Raw genomic sequence first — 5420 nt, 5'->3', positions numbered from 1 at the left:
AAAGTATTGTCATAGTAACATTATTTTTAGATATTGCTGAACACAAGACTTTCCCTGAGGTGCAAACATCAAATAACTTGCACAGCTTTACACATCAGCCCCATTAAACAGTTTATTACAACACTACATCTATTGTAATCAAAGTGGTATTGTTTACAGACATTACCATAAGAACATTCTTAACAAGAACAAACTACTATAAAAACAATATATACTTCACTTTTTTTCCAATTGCTTGCACATTATAATATCCAAATGTATGTAACCAGCAATAAAGTTGCAAAAGCTGTTAACATTTTAAATCACACAGACCTCCTTCAAATAAAACAGCTAAGCAACATAAAAAATAAAAGTAGAGCTACTCGTTACCATTTACGCAGATTTGCTTTATTCAGATCTATTCCTGTTCGGTTTATCCATGAATCCTTACAGGTTCAATTCAATCACAAGAAGCAAATTGCTAGACAAGCGTCATTTTTTCCCCATGATGACGGTTTTGTCTTAGAAGGTGTTCCTCTTCCTTCAGCTTCCAACGATAACGATACTCTCACTCTCGGTCATGTTCTCAGTCACGGTCTCGGTCATGATCCCGGTGTCTCTCTTGTTCCCTACTTCTCTCTCTATAATAATCATCATGGCGATCTCTACTTGGGGACACCAGCTCTTTTCTTGTGATCTACTATGGTCCCTCTCTCTTGATTATTCACATCTTGATCCAGAACCATGTGATTTAGATTCAATTCCATGAAGGCAATCTTGCAAAGAGCTAATAAGAACTTTGCAATGATCATTAGCAAGCTTTGGAATGTTTACTTAAAGAAATCGCAGTTACCAGTGTCTCAATAGCACTCCCAGAATCAGCAGCACTGGCATCAGACACAGCTCTTGAAATAGCACTGCTTGAGATTGCCCTATTTCTATTCATGATTTCTTCAAACTTGGCTTCACTCAATGGGGTTCTTTCAGTATCCATTTCCCTTCCAGGAGGGCCATAGTCACCCCTATCATATGGTGGAGGTCACCCATATGGGTCTGTTGGTGGTTGATCTCAACTATCAGATGTAGGCATGCCGCTGTTAGCTGGAGGAGGAAAGAAACCCAGATTCACATGTGAAGCTGGCAGTAGGGCACCTGGAGGTGGTCCCAGAAGATGTGGAGGAGCAGCAAGTGTAAGGGGCGGCCCAAGTGGACCAGGTGGGTGAAGTGGAAAAGGTCCTGGAGGTGAAGGTGGTCCCTGTTGTGGAGGTGGTGACCCAGGAAGGGGGTCATGACCTGGAACTGGAGGTGGAGGCCCAGGAGGAAGTGGACCCAATGGACACTGACCAGGAAAAAGAACTGGTGGTGGAGGGCAATCTCCTCAATTAGGAGGCCCAGCTAGATGAGGAGGCAGAACCTGACTAGGAGGTGGAGGACCTGGTGGGCCAGGTGGGCCTGGAGGACCTAAGGGCCCATGGGGTGGAGTCTGTCCAGCTGGAAAAGGTGGGGATGGCTCTCCTGGTCCTACTGGCCCAGGAAATCTGTCCCCACTGGGAATAGACCCTGGAAAATGGCCCTGTCCTCTACCACCTTGTGGAAATGCTGCTCATGAACTGCCTCCTGGAGGACCAGCTTTACCTTCCCCAGACATCTGTCCTGATTTTGTAGTTTTCCTGGACTGCATTTCAAATTGACTAAGGAACTGTTTATTGCAGGGAGTTACAACAGGATTCTGATCATGAAGTTCTCTCTTAGACAACATATCCATTAACTTTTTTGATGATGCCTCAGATCCAACACCAACAAGGGAAAACCCCTTTGATAGGTCTTTTGCCAGATTTTCAAAAAATTTTATCTCCAAAATATCATTTACTCCCAAATAATGAACTGCTTCAGTTAAGTCTTCATCTGTTGTCCACCATGTTAGATTTCCAATATGTAATGCAATTCTTTTTCCAGTATAGGTACAGTCAACATTTGGTGCTGCTCCTTTACCCACATCATCACCAACAGTTGGGGGGAGAGTATCCATGTAATCCCTTTCTTCTGGGGCATCTCCATTATTTGCAGATGGAGAGATGACATCATCATAGAAATCTATCAATCATGCCCACCATATTCCGCTTCCTGGTTGAACTCTTCGCCCACACCCGCATAAATGTCTATGTGGTTCACACCATCCACCATCTTTCCCTTGGCCTCGGCCACCGCCACCTCCATCAGCCACCTCCTGCAGTTCTACCTGCCTCAGTAGCAGCAGCAGATCTAGCCTCATTGACATATTTCTTATCACTCCTCCCTACAAGTATCATGCTATTTGTCATGATGGGGATTTCTTTAGTATCCTGTCACCCTCGGAATTTAGTATTCTTATGTTTGTGGGTATGCAGAAAGGAGCAGCTAATTTCTGCAGGCTTTTGGATACTTAGTTATATTGACACAGTGAGGACCTTATTTTGAAATACACTACTACCCTGTGGATCAGCAGAAAAATACACTGGTAGTATGGATTAAAGTTCTTTCATCACTGCTTGAAGACACAGCAATGAAAGTGTAAAACCAAATCATTGGGAATCTTGCACATCTGAGAAAATAGTATCAAATATTCAAAGAGCTGCTAATACGTGCTATTTAATGTTTAGAAAATTTCATTTCCTTTTTCCTGGCATATAAAGTTTCATTGGAGAGAAAAAAGATCTCTAGTTCATAAGTCAGACTTTTTTGTGTTATATTTAAATATCTAGAAAGACTGTATCAATGATTTCATTGCTTTTTCTGGTCTTTCTAGGAGAATATTTGAATTTTGTACTCCATGTTTGAAGAAACTAGAAGGCTATTATCTTTGGACAAGATAAATTTTATATTAAATTTTTAAATTATTTGTTCTTTATGTTAAATTTAGAATACTTTCAAGCATTTTCCCCTCCAAATACTAAATTGGTTAGTGATTTCAACTCTTTTGACCTTTTGGAAATCCCATCTACCATTTTGTTTCCCTCAGAAAGCTCTCCAGACTCCTTATTTGTACATTGAATCACCAGTTTGTGAAGCAGTATGTTGGGAACTACAAGTAATTTGGTATAACGAGACCACAGAATGCAGAGGTACAAGAAGTGAGAAAAAAATGGAATATACAGGGGTAGATTTTAAAGGGGTCTTATGTGGCTTGCTAAAAAAAATTGTCTTTGTGCAAGTAGGCAGTGGGGAGCCAATTGCAGCTAGGTAAATGTACCTTAGCAGAAGTTTGGAGAATAGAATGGAGATACCAGAAGAAAATCTATTGTAATGATCCAAGAGAAATAAGAAATAATGATAGCTTGAACTAAGAAGTTATTGGCAGGGAGTAAGAGGAGTGTGTAAACTAAAGAAATATTTTAAAGATAGAGTATATGGGATTGAGTGCTTGATTAGATATGGAAGGTAAAATAAAAGAAGTTGAGATGAATCTGAAGTTTTGAATTAGATATGGAAGGTAAAATAAAAGAAGTTGAGATGAATCTGAAGTTTTAGTTGTGGTGCCAGGCATAGAGTTAGTGATGATAAGAAGTGAAGGAGGTGGTTGGAACTAGGTCAGTCAATGTGAAAAGAAAGGGAGTAATGAGTTTAGTTTCACATATGCTAAGTTAGAATGCAAACATTTATCCATTTTGTGGACCTGTAGTTTAGGAGAAAGATGTTGACTGGAGTCTTCAGCATGTAGTGAGCAGTGGAAGGCATGAATGTGGGTATTTACACTGGAATGTGTGAAGTGTTAAGAAGTGAAAACACAAAGATGGAGTGCGGGGAGGATATCCACAGTAAGGACTGGGATGAGGAGGGTAAGAGTCTACAAAAGTAGACAAAAACAAAATTTAGAAGAGGACCAGAAGAGAAGAGTTTGATTAGAACTAAGGGAGAAGAGAATTTTAGGGGAGGGATGAGTGGTCAGTAACATCAGTTGCTTCGGAAAGGCTGAAAAAATCTAAATATTAAAATTGTCCATTGAATATGGAAATTTGGAGGTTTTAGTGATTTTATGTGATATTTGTGGAGCATTATGGGCAGAAATCAAATTGAGTGAATTGGAGAATTTTAAGTGAGAAGCAGAGAAACAAACTTCTTTTTTCCAATATCTCAGCAGTAACAAGCTTTGGTACATACATACTTGGAATATTGCTCAACCGTAAACAGAAAGGGATTGTTAATACATGTGGCTAACTGGGTATATCTCCACGCAGTAATGTCAAGTGAAAGAGTCAGTCCCCTCCAGTTATATGCTGTATGTTTCCATGTACATGACACTCTTGAGGAAATTATAGAAGTGGAGGATAGAGAGTGGTTGTCAGAATGTAAGCAAGGGAAATGGGGTGGGAGGGAGGTGGGTATAAGGAGGTACATAGAGAAAAGACAACAAGAGGGATCCTTGGGGTGTTGAACTGTTCAGTATCTTGACTGTATGTGCATGTATATGCATTAAGCAACTGCTAATAAAATTGTTTAGAACTTAATACACACAGACAAATACAAGTAAATCTGGGAAATCTGAATGAGTTAGGTGGATTTTTATCAATATCAGTATCCTGGTTCTGCTATTTAAACCATAGTTTTATAAAATGTTACTAGTGGAGCAAATTGAACAAGGGGACTTTGTTCTTACAATTGCATGTGAATCTTTAATTGTCACAATAAAAATTTCACAATACAGCATAAATCTGACCTAGACTACAGTCATAATAAATGTTATTCATGAGTAAATTACTGTCATGGCTTGTTCATGTAGGATAGAGACTACGTAAAAGTATATTTTATTCTGAAATAAAGTTCTCAATAATTGAAGTTATTATTAAGTTTATATTCCAATTGCAGAATCACTTTATTAAATTTGTGTTTGTTGATTCTCCTTTGGAAATGTATTTGCCAAGAGCTGCAAAACAATTGTAACTGAAAAATCCTGTAGCATGCAGAGAAATACCTAAGGAGCATGCTAAATTATTAAAATTATCTTTAATCCTAAAAAGGGCAATAAATCTCAATTCAGATAGCCCAAAGTGAGGGCGGGAAGAAGGGTCTACAACTTTATATCCTCAGTGGGGAGACAGAAAGGGTGATATGTAAACTGGCATCTCATTCCATTCTCCTGGTGTCCTCAGCCAGTCTGTAAGTAACAGCCAGAGAGTGTGCCCAAGGTGATGTTTGTGACTGTTAGCATGTATCTACAGAATTGCATACCTAAATTGGCTCATTTGTCTTGAAGAGTTTAAAGTGTATCTAAGCTCCCACCCATTCAGAATGTTATCTTCAACCCACATGGGATGTGTTTTATAGATGACCAGCCAAATTATGAAGACCATCAGTGGATTTATCTAGTAACATTGTAAGGATGGGGAGACAAGATGGAGCAATTTCACTGAACCCAATGTTATCATAATGTAAAATTTTCCAGTAGCATTAGGAGTTTATTAATT

The 5420-nt window shown here is 39.1% G+C and overlaps 1 pseudogene across 1 annotated transcript; it reads right to left on the bottom strand.

Annotated features, from left to right (window-relative positions):
* Positions 1-460: 460 nt before the first annotated feature.
* Positions 461-2188, bottom strand: LOC306652320 (cleavage and polyadenylation specificity factor subunit 6-like; annotated as a pseudogene). The gene has a single exon. The product of its transcript is annotated as a cleavage and polyadenylation specificity factor subunit 6-like (transcript).
* Between the last annotated feature and the right edge of the window lie 3232 nt (positions 2189-5420).

Source organism: Sciurus vulgaris (genome assembly GCF_902686455.1).
Source record: "Sciurus vulgaris genome assembly, contig: HiC_scaffold_177_arrow_ctg1, whole genome shotgun sequence".
NCBI lineage: Eukaryota > Metazoa > Chordata > Mammalia > Rodentia > Sciuridae > Sciurus > Sciurus vulgaris.
The sequence above is the reverse complement of the archived record's forward strand: the minus strand, read 5'-3'. Positions and strand labels throughout refer to the sequence as shown.